Here is an 18,268-nt window from a genome sequence, read left to right on the forward strand (position 1 = left end):
CAAGACCATGTGATCATTGGACACTTATCACCCCTTATTAACCCACCCCTTCAATCAAATTAATTTGGTGTGACACTTGTGTTTCTTATTAATCCCATATCAATCATTTGCATATTACATATATATATATATACAGTTTTGATATCCTGCACACTTACTGTGCACACTTCTGTGAGCACCGATGAGGTGTCACTCACATATTAGATGTGATGGAATATAGAAAAATTGTGCATCCAATGGGTGAGTGACACCTCATCGGTGCTCACAGAAGTGTGCACGGTGGGTGTGCAGGATAACACAACTGTATATATATATATATATATATATATATATATATATATATATATATATATAGATACTAATGACCTGATCGATACGAATAAATGAAATAATATATAAATATAATCAATCTTAGAATGAAATAGAGATGTGAATGAAATGATAATTATATTTCACTGCAATTATTGAATTTAAAAATGAATAAAATGAATTTTAAAAAAAAAATAAAAGTACCTAAAATACTAATCATAATATATATTTATTATTATTATGAAGACATATTCATATAGATTTAAATTAGTTAAACTAAATAAGATAAAATAGGTAAGGATTGAGAGTGAGAGTATATGGATGAGAATCATTGTCATTTGAGTGAGCATTGTCTTACCAAGCATTAGTATAATCAAAGAAAAAGATGGGAATGCTCATTTCATTCTCACATAATTCTCTCCTACAAAGTATGTCCAACGAATTATAACTGATTTTTCATGTTGTCCAACGTATGGTACCACATGAAAAATCATACGTGGTCTATTATATATCACTAGATCAACTTTTAGACTTCGTTTGGTACGTGTGATAGGGTAAGTAAATGATTAATAATTAGAGTGATTAAAAAATGAGATATATGGATTAATATTATGGTGGGATAAATAACATGGTGTTTGGTATGATTTTAAAATGAAAAATGCCCCAAATGCTAATTAAATATATCTTTTAAAATAATTGGATATATAATTAAATATTTATAATTATAATTTACATTTATTAAAATTAATTTAAATCATTAAAAAATATATTAGAATTGAAAAAATATATATTTTCATAAAAAAATTAAATAACAAGATTACAAATTTATAAAAGTTTAATTTAAAATAGATTTGCATTATAATTTATTTTCTTTAAAATGATTGAAAATAATTAAAATATATGAAATTAATTTATAAAAAAATATAATAAAATTTAAATATTATATTAATTATTAAATTTTCACTAATTTTAATTTTCATATTATATTGAAGAAAACAATTCAAGGGTATTATGGTCAATATATAATCTTATCATGATCACTATTCAAAAATTATTAATTATCACACCCTTTGAGGAGGGATATTTAATCACACAAATAACGTGTATAGTGTGGGCTTTCAATCATAATCAAGTACCTATAGATTAATAAAAAACGAACCAAACGCGAGATAAGGGAATGATTATTTAATAATCATTCCCTTATAATGGCTACCAAACATAGCCTTAGAGTATTGTTATAAAGATAATATTGAACTAATCATATATAAATTTCCAAAAAAAAAAGTTGAAAATCACGGCACCCTTTTTTCATATTTACCAATTTTAATTTTATAGAGAGGCGGGAAAATTGAAAATTCTAGCTTGCTAATAAAAATGACCTTTTCTTGAAGTGAAAATAGGAGAACAATTATTATAATTTTGTATTCTTTTAAGTAAATTTGTGCCCAAAAAAAAAATTATTATTTGTGGAAACACACTGATAGCGATAAAGAACAGAGAAATCCCAATCAAGTGGACTGTTTGTACATGTTGTATGACATTAATATTTGGTAATATTATCACATGATAGGCACATGATTAGCACATGATTACAGTCACTGTCCATACTATTATCAGACTTAGGGTAATTACGAAAACTCTACATATTTTATTTTCAAAGTATCGCATTCATCGAACTATATATGACAGAACCATCATTTTTGATAATGTGAATTTTGGAAGATCCACCCAAAATTAAAACTTTTATATGAATCCGAGTTAGAGACAATCACGAGTGTGTTTAAATGTAAAAAAAGGATGTCACATGAGTTTCCAGTGCTCCACCCACGACATGATACGTGGCACAGTAACATATTTATTAATAAGGAAATATTATTACTTAAAGAGGCAACAGCATTAAATAACCTTTACTTTTGTCGACCCTTACTCACATGTCAAAAAGCAATTTTGCTGACCAATATCACTTAGTTGGGCGACCCAATACTATGAACATATATATATATAATATACATATATATAGAGAGAGTTGAAGCAAAATTGGAGTCTAGAATTATGATCCGTTACGTTATGGATTTACTATTTCTTTCATTTTAGGGAATTGGTACTTAAAAATAACTTATTGTTGTTGTTGTTATTATTGTTTTTTATTTAATTATTTTTGTGTAAAAGTATAAAAGTGTCGATAAGTCAATAAGTCATAGTATAACATAAAACATGTGGACTACTTTATTCGAATATAAGACATGTGGGAGGTTTTCAGTTTGGGCACGACAGATATTCAAGAAATAGAACTACAAAAGATGTCATGCCACACAACACTGTATTATATATCTAGCCTTTCATTCGATATACGACTTACAAGCAAGTTTGATAGAAATTAATCATAATTTTTTCTCTTTCTAATCCATCGGTATAAATATCAACAACTACGAATTGGATTAGTTTCTCTTTATAAATAAACGTTTCATTAATAAAATCATGTTTGATGGAACAGCGGTTGATAAAATGGTGATTTCACCACAAAACAAATAGATTGGACAAAAAGACAAGTTATTTCGTGAAAGAATTTTTGGGAATGCAAAATTTAATTGCAGTCTTGTATTTTATGGATTAAGGTGAGATATTTTTATTAGTCATATATTTTTAGACGTTGAATCAACTACAGTCTTTTAACTATGTTATGACAATTAAATCTAGTCATTCACGTCAAAATCAAGTTATTTTTAATATTACGGTATCAAATACACTTACATGTATCGAGAGAATTTTTCTAACCATATAATTATACAAACTTGTATTAGTCATTTAATTACATGATTTTGATGAAAGCGGCTGAAATTGATATTTGTAATATAGTTACATGACTGTATATATTCAACGAAATATGCATTATTAGAAATATCACGCCCACATATATACATGACAAAAAATAACATTTACGTTGCATTTAGATGAATGGATTTGAAATCAATGGATTTCGATTATTCTTTTATTGTTAACAATGAAATAATGGATGAAATCTTAAATTTATATCTTACTAATATACATAAAATATAATGAATTTCAAATAAATCTAATATTGCCATTTGAAAGGATGTAAAGATGAATAAAGGATGTTTTTTTTAGATATTTATTAATTGTTTGTATTTTCTAGAGTTATGAAATCAAGAGCTCTAGCCCAGTACGGTTATTGGGCCAATTTTAGTTGGGCCTCTCAACTAACTGGGTTGGGCATATAATGTTTGATTGAGTAACATCTTAAGGGCCACCTTAGCCCATAGTATGAAACACCAGACTATCCATTAATAAATTGTAGGCCTAAATATTTGGGCCGTGGCTCAATAATATCAAGGACCGAGCTTACCGAACTTGAACCAAAATATGGGCACAACAATAATAAATAGCAGTATCAATTCATGTTTGTACTATCTCTTTTTTTTTGATAAAAAAAAATGGCTTCTTTAATGAAACTTTTGTAGTTAGTTTGATTTATTAATACATATAGGTAAAAATCGATCCAACTTTGTTCCCTTCACTTGTAACTAAAACCATTTATATAAAAAAAAAAAGTAAATTTTTTTATCGCACGTAATTTACGATGTTCATGGATCAAATTCTCATTCCTACAAACTTGTGGCAGTAGAAGTGAATCTGTGACCCCCCACGAATTATTGGTCTTACACACAAAAATAGAGGCGAGAGCGAGAGTAGTTCGATTTCATCACACTAGCAAACAAAGCAATGTGGAGTAGTGAAAATGAGTGGCTCCACCCCCACAAAAATAACTGAAACACGTCTCTGATGTCCTTCGTTTTTTTTAACGAGTTAGGCAAATATTTAGAGGGAACACCCTGAATCACCACACATGATGGCCAATTTGGGGTGGGGCCTCTTCCCACCATCAAATCTCCACGTGAATTGTCCTTTTCCCTATGACCATAAGCCCAATCTTACGCACTCGTTAGTTTGTCATGAATCCAGTAACATATATTCTAATGCTTCGTATTTGACGATTGTACTGGCACGAGTATTTATAAATATGTTTATGTCTTTATTTACACGTATCATAAAAAACTTATCAAAGAGTCATCCATCTCAGAATTTCTCCAAGTCGATCAAACTCCATCTTGGAATTCTTATGGAGTGTGTCTCATGTGAGACCGTCTCACGGATCTTAATCCGTGAGACGGTTCAACCCTACCCATATGCATAATAAAAAGGAATATTCTTAGCATAAAAAATAATAATTTTCATTAATGACCCAAATAAAAAATCAGCCTCACAAATATGTCCCGTGAGACCGTCTCACACAAGTTTTTGTCATTCTTATGTGATAAGATACAAAAAAAAAGTGCATTTTCTTGATATGAGCAATTTATATCCAATCTTTTAAGTTTTACTCAACTGAACGGTCTTACTACACGATTGGATGTAATATTATTGAATCATTCATTTTAAGCATGGATACGTAGCAATATGTCGAAGAGATTAACCAGACTTGAAATATTTGGAAGCTTGAGATTGGGTGCATTTGTAAAAGGATTTTCCGGATTAATTGCATGAGCATTAAATTGAAAAAGACCATTCTAATTAAAATGATTAAAAGAATGTGGATATTTTCATTTTCACGTGAAAAGGAGCAGTGCGGTACGGTAGGTAGGCCAAGCCCAGTGTAAGGTATAATTATTGCTCTCTTTACAGATGTAAAATCAGCGCTTTGGTGGACCATCCATGGCCCATATGTTCTTTATTTTTCATATTATTTGAAAAAAAATTGAATTGGAGAAATATTTTTTTTACAGATGTAAAATCAGCGCTTTGGTGGACCATCCATGGCCCATATGTTCTTTATTTTTCATATTATTTGAAAAAAAATTGAATTGGAGAAATATTTTTGAAAAAAATATTTGAGATGATATTTGTTTTGGTTGTATTTTAAATTTATCATAATATTATTATATTTGCGTAAATTTATATATATAAAAAAGCATGTATTTGAAATATTTCGAACATAAATTCATGAAACACTTCAAAAATCTCAATCCAAACACATTTTAAATTTTCTTTTTCGATTTTTCTTTAAAGATTCTTCTTACTTTGTTTTATTTTTCTTTTTACCAAGATATTTCTTGCCGATATTTGTAAAACAATAAATCATAAACAATGATCATATCTCTATATTGAATTCGAATTTCGACAAAATAATACATCTCGCTTTGAGTACAATAATTGTGAGTACGAATCAAGCAAGTTTCAAAATGACCTGAACAACATACCTCTAGACTCATTTGCGCTTTTGGTATGATAAACAAACATCAATTCCTGTATTTTTTGATCGTGTTTGGATTAGAGGATTTGAATTTGAATGTGTTGAAAGTGAGGATTTGAAATGATTTCATATTCAGCTACATTTTTGAATTTCAGCTCAATGACTTAGAAAAATAATTAGTTAATTGGGATTAAAAATAATCATTGTCAAATAGATTTTGTCAAACAAACCAATGGATTTGTTCTTATAAATTTGAAATATCCATCTCACACAAATATCACCAATTTTTTACAATACTCTTCTAACCTTTTGGTTATTAAACAACAGCAATTAATATATATCACTTTATTTTCAAAAAATAACAATATGAAAAGTAAGATAATGAACTCCCTCCCAAATCCTTTCCTTCCAATAATTCAAGCAAATGGACCAAACATGAACAATAAGACACTGTTTACCTAAAACGATGCATAATATATAAAAAGTAGGTATCATGTGAGACCGTCTCACGGATATCAATATGTGAGACGGGTCAACCCTACCCATATTCACTACAAAAAGTAGTACTTTTAGCATAAAAACAAGACTATTTTATGGATTACCCAAATAAAGATCCGTCTCACAAAATTTGACCCGTGAGAACGTCTCACACAAGTTTTTGCCATATATAAATGATGAATTTAATTAAAAAGACTTTTTTGTAATTATCTTCAGAAAAAACTCTATATCCTCAACCATGGAAAATGACATTGTAGCCCCCAAATTCAAATAATTTTATGCCGGACCCAAAAGGAATACGAAAGTAGCTGTTTTCAAGTGTTGGAAAGAACTTGGACCGACGACGGAAAAAAGGTTGAAAAAAGAGAGATTAATCAAATCTGCCAACACAAGTTCATGCATCAAAATTATTTATAATTTTAGCACATAATCCTCCGATTATAATGGAGTTGTGGTGTTGCAACGCATTCTTCAGAACCACTTATCAACTGTCATCATCGTACAAAAGAAGGAAGAAACAAAAACAATGGTTTTAATCGACCCATACTTGTTTTTATCAACCTTTTCTTTTTCTGTTTCACATTCGATGGTTCTGTAGTTGTAGGAGTCTCGCATAGGCACCATCGGGTCGACTGATTAAGTCGCCATGGCTGCCTTGCTCTACGATTCGCCCATCTTGAATGACACCGATGCTGTCCACCCCACGTATTGTAGATAACCGATGGGCGACGAGAATGGTGGTTCGCCCTCTCATAAGCCTTTCGAGGGCTTCTTGTAGCACGCACTCAGACTCGGCGTCAAGGGCACTTGTGGCCTCGTCGAGCAGAAGTATAGACGGGTTTTTAAGAACGGCCCGTGCTATGGCAATGCGCTGTTTCTGTCCTCCAGAGAGCTGCACACCTCGTTCACCAACTGGAGTTTTGTAACCTTCGGGTAATCCACTGACGAATGTGTGCACGTTCGCTGCTCGTGCTGCTTCGATCACTTCTGCCTCGGTTGCTCCTTCTCTTCCGTAAGCTATGTTCTCGAGAATGCTTGACGCGAAAAGTGCCGGTTCTTGCTGCACCAAACCGATTTTGAGACGAAGAGACTTCAAGTTTAATCTCCTGATATCTTTTCCATCAATCATAACTTTCCCAGACATGGGGTCATAAAATCGCTCTATCAATGCAATTACAGAACTCTTCCCTGATCCGCTTGCACCAACAAGAGCCTGGCTCTGCCCGGCTCGAATTCTTAGGCTAAAGTCCTTAAAAACGATCACATCCGGCCGAGATGGATAAGCAAAGTCGACATGACGCAGCTCAATCTCACCACGAATGGACTCAACCATCTCCGCTTCAGAATCGTCCGGATCTATCCTTGTGGGGCGATCAAGAATCGAGAAAACGGAACCAACAGCCTCTCCACCTCTTATTATTTCGGGAGCAAGGCTCACGGTTTCAGCAACGGAATTGGCTGTGATGACCAAGACTACAAACACCTTAATGACCTTAGAAAACGTAGAGACTCCTTTGCTGACAAGGTGTGCGCCATACCATAAGATTAAAGCTTCGGATGCATAAAGGGCAAGCTGAGAGAGACCGAATAGAAAACCCGAGCATTGGCTGCGACGTAGGCTCTGACGTTGAGGGACACGTAGTTGATGGTGAAACAAAGATAGGATTTTTCTTGGGCATTGAATGCCGCGACTGTCCTAATGTTGCTTACCCCCTCACCGGCAATCATACTAGTTTTCGCATGCGCCGTAGCGGTGTCTCCAGCAAACCCTTTGAGAGACAGTTGCTGCAATATTCAATAGCAGCAGAACCAATACAAGATCGTTAAAAAAGAATCAAGAGATTTTGAATCCATTATGAATGTTCAGAAACACTTACTGCAGACGAGTTTCGAGTTCATATTCAAAGAAAATTATAATAGCATTTTGAATTATCTCGACCTACCCCTGGTCGACCATATTTATCCCCTTCCCCAAATCCTCAACCTCTATATTTGTTCCCATAAATTTAAATGTTTGTTCTTGGTGGAACGGTTTAGACCAGTATAAACAAATTTTGGAGTCCAAGATAATTCAATCTGTGGATTGTGAGCCACATTCTACTCAATCTTTTCATTAATATTATTATTATTTATTATATTTATATATTGAATTTTTACATTTATTTACACTCGATCTAAGTTGGATAAACTATCAAACTAGCTCTACTTGAAGAACCACTAGTCGAGACATAAGTGAAAATTTTGAAAACTTGATCCGAGCTCGACTGATTTACACCTTTAGATTAGATATAAAGTACCAACAGAAAAATAAAACACACGCAACCCAAAGATTTGAGTAATCTGGAATCGAGAAAGTACACTTATTCCTCCAGGTATCACTCTAATTAAAAAAAAAAACTCAAAATTTTCAGTGTCATCGAAGTTGATGATCAATAATAGATTCTCACATACTTTTCCTCAGGCACTACTGTACTACATCAATGCTTTTGTTTATTTAATGTTTGGCTGTGAGTTTCAAAGAGTCATGTAGACGAGGTGAAGGAGCACATGCAGGGCACTATGTTGTAATTACACCACTTGTCCTCTAGTGACAAGAAAAAAGTGAAATTGGGTTCCAAGATTCAAACATTTTCAGTAATAAAATAATTGAAGTGAAGATATTTTATTTCTTCCCATATGTGCCTGTCCAGATTTCATGGGCATTCTTTAAACCGGTCTTAATTAGCATCTTTTACGGAATGACTTTTTGCTTAGTTATAGTTGTGTCTCGAATCCAACCCCTCTCCTTGAATTTGGGATTTCATTGCCAGATAGGCTATAAAGACATCGCCCCCAAAGACTAGAGATGACTGCAGAGCTTGTATTTTTGAGCAAATCTCAATTGGGTTGGCCCCTACTTCATGCAAATGACTAAAACGACCTAGTCCCCCACAAACTTTTGGAGCGTTCATAACAATATAAGTGTGGTTTGTGGATGGATTAAAAGGTTTACCTGGGCAAAATTTGCAAGGACTAGAAGAGGAAATGTGGCCAGTATCAGCAGCGAGACCCTCCATTCGACTATGAAGGCAACGATGAAAGATGTAAGAAGAGAAGTCATGTTCTGTAGTATCACCGATATCCTCTCGGCGATGGCTGATTTTACGTCCGCGGCATCGGTGGCTAAACGGGCTGCAAGAAGGCTGGAATTGTTCTCCTCCTCGTCGAACCAGCCAACTTCATTCCTCAAGATCGCTGAAATAAATAAAGAAAATTAATATTTCATAATCTGATGAAATTTTAATGAAGGCAAATTGCCGTATTAAGATCCCTTTTACCCGCAAGCATCATCCGCCTCACTCGGGTGGTAAGGTTCTCTCCCATGATACTGAAGAAGTAGTGCTGAATTAGATATGCAACAACGGCATAAAGGCCCGCTCCAATATATATGAAAACATACTCCTTCGTTTTTCGTTCCATGACGGCTGGATTTCTATAATAGAACACCTCAATCATATTACTCATCACTATGGCAAATGTAGGACCAATGAACCCAGAAAGAACTGATCCTACTGCGCCCATGATTGAGTAAGGCCACTCGGGAGCATTTAGCTTAAGCAGTCGGCAGAAATACCCAGCTGGCGCTGGACTTTTCCTTTCCGTTTCAGCATTTGATATCATCTCTATACGACCATCGGCGCCTGTGCTGTAGGAGTAGCTCAAATTTCTTAAACTCCCTGAACGGAGGCTGAGAGATTTAGTTGACAATGAATGGCTCAGCCGAGACGAGCGTGTTCGACGAGTTGATGGGTTTGAAACATCCCTATTTCCTACCATTTCTTGGAATCGAATCAAGGAAGCATATGCCCCAGCTTTGGCAATGAGTTCTTCATGTGTTCCAGTTTCGACAACTTGCCCTTGCTTTATAACTGCGATAGAGTCAACATTTCTTATTGTCGAGATTCGATGGGCGATGACTACCGTAGTTCTCCCCACCATCAGACGATCCAAAGCCTCCTGAACTATGCTTTCCGAGCCCGCATCTAGCGCGCTGGTCGCTTCGTCAAGCAGAAGAATCTTCGGGTCCTTCAGCATAGCTCTTGCAATAGCTATTCTTTGTTTCTGGCCACCAGAGAGTTGAACACCACGTTCTCCAACCTAGATTTATACGGAACAAGTTTATTTATCTATGTTCATAGCGCAACTCAAAATGCACCCGGTGCAGCAGTTCAAGTAGCATGTCACAGTTACTGGCACGTAAACAACTAACTACACAGAACAATAGGAGTTCAGAGAACATTGCTTATGAAATCAACCTGAGTATTGTAGCCGTTTGGGAGCAAAGCGATATAGCTGTGAGCATTAGCAGCCGAGGCAGCAGCTTCCACTTCTACCATGGTCGCGTCAGGTTTTCCATAGAGAATGTTTTCAAGAATCGTGGTCGCAAAGAGTGCTGGTTCTTGGTTCACCAAACCAATTTGATTCCGAAGCCACCTCAGCTGCAGCGTCTTGATGTCCTGGCCATCTAGCAAAATTGCTCCTACATACCAGTTCCATTATGAAGAAGTACAATTAGTTTAAAACCTCCTTACGTATTCAGTCTCGAAAAGGTGAGAAAGTTAATTAGTTACCCTGATGCGGATCATAGAATCTTTCTATCAAGGAAACTACAGTGCTTTTCCCGGAACCACTACCGCCAACTACTGCCATGGTTTTTCCAGCGGGAAAGAAAATGGAGAAATCTTTGAAGATTATGACATCGGGTCTAGATGGATAGCTAAAAGTTACATTATTAAACTCAATGTTTCCATTAACATCAGTCAAACACTTTGCATCCGCCGCGTCTGGAACTATGGTCGGCTTTTGCTTCATCATCTCCATCAACTTGTATCCAGCGGCTTTACCTTTACTGAACGCTCCCAGATTAGAAAAGGACTGCCCCAAACTCCTGTTCGTAACAAACACATAAGAACCCTTGATTCGCCACACATGTTCAAGAAACAAGAACTGGAAAAACTAGCATTATCAAATCTTACATGCCACCAACAATGGCGGAGAAAATAGCAGTGAATGCCTTGCCACCATCCGTCTGCCCGTTTCGAATAAAAACACCAGCATACCAGAAAACAAGAGCCCACGACATGCACGCTATACCATATGTACATCCTAATCCCAGCCCCTTCGCCATTCCAGCCCTGTAACCCAACTTTAGCGTATTTTGTATAAAATCCGAATACGAACTCAAGGCCTTCGCCTCACCAACATAAGAATAAACAGTCCTCACTTGTGCAATCGACTGCATTCAACGAGCGTACCGTTAGTTAGTAAAACAGTGGCGATATCATGAGAATCGAAATACATTTCACCCCATTTAAAGTTCAATAACTCGTGAAGCTTTTACCTGCTCGGCGATTATACCAGCACTTGCGTAGGATTCGCGGCTCTTGGAGGTGAGTCCCGTGAGGGTATACGCATATAGACCTCCGGCAAAGGCGATTCCAGGAATCACAGCCACACTGAGTAGAGCTAGCCTCCATGAACACACAAAACCGACCACCAATCCCGCCAAAAATGTTGACAGATAATGAATGAAATTACCAACCTGGTATCCCACGCACAAAAACCAACACATTCAGTAAAATATATATACATATATAAATATACGAATTAAACAGAAAAATCGAACTGAACCGACGTCCATTGTCCTATAATTAGTAACCAGCTAGCAGAGCGGGAAGAAATGGTGCAATTTAACAAAGTTCTGCTAACGTGCGCGGGTAATTAAGAAGGTGAGCATTTTGGAAACGGGCCCGCAATAATGGCACCAACAAACTGTCCCGTCCAATGAATGATCCGATTTTCCTTCTTTAGTGCAACACTTTTCTCATACTAGATTACACCGTTATCCATCTGAAAACACACTCCTTGTTATTACACTGTGTTCTCTCACTTTCTTGGATTGAGAGGAAAAAGAAACCCTTTTATAAAACAAAAAACACAATGAAATTTAATAAAAAAAATTTAAAAAAAAAAACTCGAAATCATGAAACAGGACCTTCTCGCTAATGGCATCTTGGACAAGGAGTGTATCTGTGGAGACACTAAATACAATGTCCCCTGTTCTTGCGTCTGTGTCGAAGAATCCCACATCTTGTTTCAGAACCGCTTCCAAGTATTTCTTCCTCAATGCACCCACTTGTCTTTCCCCAGAGTACATCCAACAAGCAATTTCTGTTTTTTAAATATAAAAATATGCGCCACAAACAAGACGTTAAATTTTAACTCCCAGAAAGATAAGGGCTAAGATTTAATTTCAAAGTAAAAGTGATAGGGATGGGTGATTAGATAATAAAGAAATAGGGAAACATGTAAAGAAATCGACAGGTTGAAGAGGAAAACGACAGACGGTCCACGGACCACGTGCGACTGATTCTAAGTGAACTGTCTTAAAACACTGTGAACCAAAAATAAAATTTAAATTAATTTCCACGATCTACCTAAGATTAAATTTAGAACCATTATCAAAACACCCAAAAAATCCCAGGAATCGGGGTGAATTCAGCTGAAAAATAAGCCCAGGTCACAAATCCCACCTCCATAGGAAGAAATGCACACAATCAATCCAAGGTAGACGAAGTACAGAGCATACTGCATTAAATCACGAAAATCACAGTCAGATCTGGATTAATACTACACAACACATATTCGAAACTTTTAGATTGAGATGCATGAAATGGTTTGAAAAAGTCCACACCTTGGAAACTTCGTGAGTCATCTTGGGCAAATCCATTTGGTTCTTGCCAAAACCATTGACCATCTCCCCAAACAGTAGAAAGAAAACAGGCATCGAAGACCCGTGAATAATGGCCCCGACGCTGCCAGAGATCATCAGAACATAATCATACTTATCAGCAAATGAAAACAGCTGGTAAAATGGCAGGCTCTGCACCTTCTTCTCGGACTCTGGCATTGCTTTCCCTTCGGAAGCCTCCGCCATTTTCAAGAAAACTCAAATTTGAAAAAGAAAAAAGAAAAAAAAAGCAGCAAGCTTGGAATCACCCTTGAAGAATCAACCTCAAAAAGGGTAGAAAACTCGCTTCTTGGCTATGAGTAACATGTGAAACGGGGGATCCTAGAACACAGACTCCGTCCTCAAGTACTTGTAGCTGTCTGTGTACATGTTTTTGTAAGCAATGGGTAGTGAGTTTGACGATTCAATGGCCTTATTAATAAAAGCCCAGCTTGAGAGAGTGGAAGAAATCAGTGAGTGAGTGACTGTGTGAGAGAGAAAGAGCTTCGTGTGTGTGTGTGTGTGTGTGTGTGTGACGGACGGCTAATGTACTTATGTAGAACGGAGGGGGGTGTAAAGGGAAAATTCGACCCTGTCCCTGCAGACAGTAGATCCAAGGGTCAGAATTTTTCTGGCCCTTGGTTTTTTTTTTTTTTTTTTAAATTTCCTCCCCCCCATGAAATGATCTGGACCGTTGATTGGATGTGGGGCACTGCCCCCACACCCAGTATCGACCAAACCGGTGTAAAGTTTGTTTGGGATTACACGAGGTGAGATAACTAATTCTGGTAATTGTCTTCGAGATATTTTATTGTTAAAAAAAATATGATTTCATAAATATAAATCTATAACTTAATATACAAAATCAATTAAATTAAGCTTTATATTTAATTTGTTAATATTAATATAATCAATTAATATGCTCTAATCGAAACGATGGAGAAATAAATGGACAGATTTATATTATTTAATAAGTTTTTTATCACATTCAAAAAAATAAGATACAAAATTCTAAAAGAAGAAAAAATAAATTAAATTTTAGCATATCTACTTTTTTATCGGATATATGAAAATTAGTTTTAATTTATCATTTTATCTCAAAATATAGTAAATATTTATAGGTCAACTCCTTCATCTCATAGATTTAGGTATGTGCTTATTTTCACATATACTAATAAAATTATTACAAAAATTAAATTTTACCAAAAAATATATTACATCTTATTTAATAATTGCTTTATTAATTTAATTAAAACGTCAGCGGATAAAGTCATTGTTTCTTAAAATTAAGATTATATGTTCAATTCTGACTGAAGTCATTTTTTATTCTTTTATTTTTCAATTAATTTTTTAATTTATATATCAAAATTACAATATAATCCCTCACTATTTTTTATAATTATATTTTGATCTTCATTTAAATATAAATCAAATAAATTATAAAAAATATTATACAAGCACACAAAACGTGCATCGGTGTACTAGTATATATAAAGCATTAGCATCACTAATTTTAAATTTTAATAATATTTTAAAGAAAAAAATGAGTAACTAAAATTTTGTTAACTTATATTTCATCTAGACCTGTGAAATACTTTTTTCTTTTTTTACTAAAAAAATTTAGTTATTTCATAATTCGGGTATATAATTTATCTATTGTTTTATTTATACTATATTGTTAAATTTCAACACATCATATTAACTAATTTTTGTATATGAATATGACACAAAAATTCCTTTACAATTTTACTTTTCATAATATATGTTAGTTAACTTTGTTGGTGTCTCTTTATTCGTATTTTTTTACACAACTCTCTATGTTTTTTCTATTTTTTTCTGCGATTTATCTCTAATTTATTTAAAAGTTTAAATTATTTCAATAAATTTTATCGAATCACTAATCTATTATAAATATCATAATAAAATAAATTTTTTTTTTTACTCAAAAATTATATTAAAAAAATCAATATGTCACGAATCGTTTGTCACAAAACAATAGTATATGTAACGTAGATATTTTAAATAGTGATGCATGTTTAGCCGAAGAAGACGATCGCCTGTCCTAATTGCTGTTTTTCATATTCTTATATGTTTTTTTTTATATTAATTTATTCTAAAAAAGAGTGAGTATAGTATGTGCTACGCTTCCATTTACCATTAACAAAGACTTACTCCCCAAATCAAAAGTAGTTAGTAATTGTGGTTAATATAATAAATAGTACATATTTTGTCTTAATTTTAAAAAATATTTTAAATCTTCGATTTGATTTCTCCAATTCGAGGTATTATCATAAAAATTGTATTCTACCACTGAATTATGATAGACATGAATTTAATTACTCGTAAACACAATATAATATTAACAGATTTTATTACAAGATATCGTAATTTAATTTACCAAGAGATATTTTTTTTAAACAAAAATATCGAGTTGTAAATTTGTTTATGAGAAAATTACATTTTTGACTTATCATGTTTGCTATATTGTGATATGGGTTTTCTATATTATCAAATTTAAATTTTGGATTTTTCATGTTTTTAAATTTTAGTTTTAGTATGTTCTTTTGTTTTTTATTTTGAAATTTTAATATTTTTTCCAACTTAATATTGATGTGATATCAACTCATCGTTAATGTAGTACTGACATGTAGTATCATGTCAACATTTTCAGTGACAAAAAACTAAAGTTAGTAAAAAATCGAAAAATACATTCCTAAGATTGAAATATAAGTTATACGATCGTGCCAGCCTCAACATTAAGCCGGAGTAAATTCTGAACCTTTTCAGATTAAAGCATGTGTAAAACCAATGCCAATTGTCCTTCCACTGTCTATATTATTTATTAAGTTGAAGAATTTTGTTTTGTTTTGTTTTATTTTCCCAACAATTGAAAGTATATATTATAGAATTCTTTTTATTTTCCCAAAGTATCGTGAGTCGCATGTGCCGCAGGTAAATTTTTAAATCAGACGGATCAACAATTGGTAATAACACATATTTTTTTACAAGGTTTTAATTCTTTGCACGGTAAGAATCTACTGTCTACAGCCATTTGTATATCCACTAGCCAATTAAATCAGTCCAATTATATAATAATCGATTCGTTATAATATGTCAATATTTTCTTCTCAATCGCAATGGCTTTCCTTCTAATTTTCCCCTTATTATTTACACTACTGTTTACATATTTCATATATAATTCCACATGATGAAGCGACATTAATTCTTTTTAAAAAATTCATAAATTGTCAAGACGTCGTCGCGTCCACTGTGACATTAGAAAAACGGGTATAATGAAAACCTAAAAAATGTGATGTATCATACTCTATCATTCATGATCTTATAAGCTTTCATTTTCACAATAATTTGGATCCCCAAAAAATTATTCTGATTACAAGAATGCTAGTAAGTCTATCTTGTGCGTTGATAATTAATTGAGTCCGAAAATGATAATACATGAGAGTTTATAGTTATCGAAAATTTCAGTAACAAAAATACAAAGATTTGATGTTGAGATCGAATCTAGCTACAACAAAATACATTAATTAATTTTTGTTTTAAAATAATTAAAAAAAAATTATATTTTTGTACAGTTTTTTTTTATTTATATATGCATAAATCCATATATATTAATCAAATAATTAGGTGAAGTGACATAATCAACACAAACAGTTCTATTTTTATTCAAATGTGTATAGTTCTTTCAATGCCGTGGAAGCATCTTATTTTTTTCCCTTTAATATATGTGAGTTGAATCAGTGCGTGTATCGGTGTATGTGCTTAAAGGAGGATTTTTGCTTAGGTTTGGTCACATCACCGGTGGAATTGCTCAATTTTAATTTCTTTCCATTTATGAATCATGATAAATTCTTTATTTTTTTAAAAAATAATTTACAACTATATATATATATATCATGAAATAAAAGAATTTATCATGATTTCATGATTGGAAAGAAATTAAAACTGAGCAAGTCCACCGGTGATGTGACCAAACCTAGCAAATATATATATATATAATATATATATATATATATATATATATATACTATATAATATATATATATATATATATATATATGTTTATTTATTTAAGACTTTGAAATGATTAATTGGTTTCCTCCTCATTATCCTTTTGCTAGGATCCGACCAGAAACTTCTATTCGGGCGCAACCTCGAACATATGTCGGGTATGTAGTCAACTCATCTTATACCATACAATTAATAAAGTGAATTCGTTACACAAGAACGAAGAATTCTCAACTTTGCAGATTTTACAAACTTTAAATTAAAGTTAACCTTTTAAAATGATGTAGATTAATCGTGCTAGTATAAAGTACGTATGTAGCATAGATTGAAGGGGAATATACATAGTATGGTCCCAAAATAGGCTGCATGGTCCAAAGAGAGAACCTACGGATCATCGAATAGGCTAGCATATCCTTTTAATTGGGATGCATGCATGTAACTAATTTAATTTTATAATCTTAGATTTTGGTATACGTAGATAACGTACATTCTATTCCATGAAGCGAAAGGTTGTGAAATTGTCTTCGTCATGCATGCAATTAATGATTTCACGTATGCATATAACCGTGCAATCTTACAATATTTAAACGCTACATGCATCTGTAAAATTAAGTTGGTGTATTAATATTCCTTAAGCACGTTGGGATCATGCAAATTCCACTAAAAATTTTGTGCCAGCCCACACACACATATATTATGTATAGACACACCGATGTCCACGACGAGGTTCGGCGGGTGCAACGTTATACGCATACATACGAAAACACACACACACATGTAAATACATGTTTGTATATATAATATATTATATATATATAATATATATATATATAGATATATATATATATATATATATATCGATTCACCGTCTCATATAACGAATACAAAAGTAATTTATCACAAAAAATAAACTATATATAATGAAAATAACCCACTTATTATTATATAAATGTATACTTACATCCATACCCAAAAAAAAAAAAAATAACTAAAGGTATATATAGTCATAATTAATATGGTTTCACATTATGAGATTTTAAAATGATCAAATGAAGTGGCTTTGGTTTTGTTGTATTTGCTTTTGGGGACACTGTGGATCCATTTAGTGAAGGCTTAGCATATTTTTTTATTAGCTTTCGCTAGGTTAACTATTTGCAGGCATGTGCTTAGCTTGAATTTAAATTACACCCACTGACACTTAATGATTAACAAGATTAATCCAATGACACCGAATATAGTAATCTAAAACCTCCCCCCAATTATACATTATTATGTCCAAGTTTGAGTTTCTGCTTAATTAGGTTTATATTTAATTAAATGATTAACCAAAAATAAAATTCTTAATTAGTCCTCGACGAGCGGGCCGAAGGGTAATCTCCCTTAAAATGAAGAAAAAT

At 33.2% G+C, this 18,268-nt stretch overlaps 1 pseudogene; it reads right to left on the bottom strand.

Annotated features, from left to right (window-relative positions):
* Positions 1-6,452: 6,452 nt before the first annotated feature.
* Positions 6,453-13,366, bottom strand: LOC140832550 (ABC transporter B family member 19-like; annotated as a pseudogene).
* Between the last annotated feature and the right edge of the window lie 4,902 nt (positions 13,367-18,268).

The sequence above is a fragment of the Primulina eburnea genome, chromosome 1 (assembly GCF_022965805.1).
Source record: "Primulina eburnea isolate SZY01 chromosome 1, ASM2296580v1, whole genome shotgun sequence".
Taxonomy (NCBI): domain Eukaryota; kingdom Viridiplantae; phylum Streptophyta; class Magnoliopsida; order Lamiales; family Gesneriaceae; genus Primulina; species Primulina eburnea.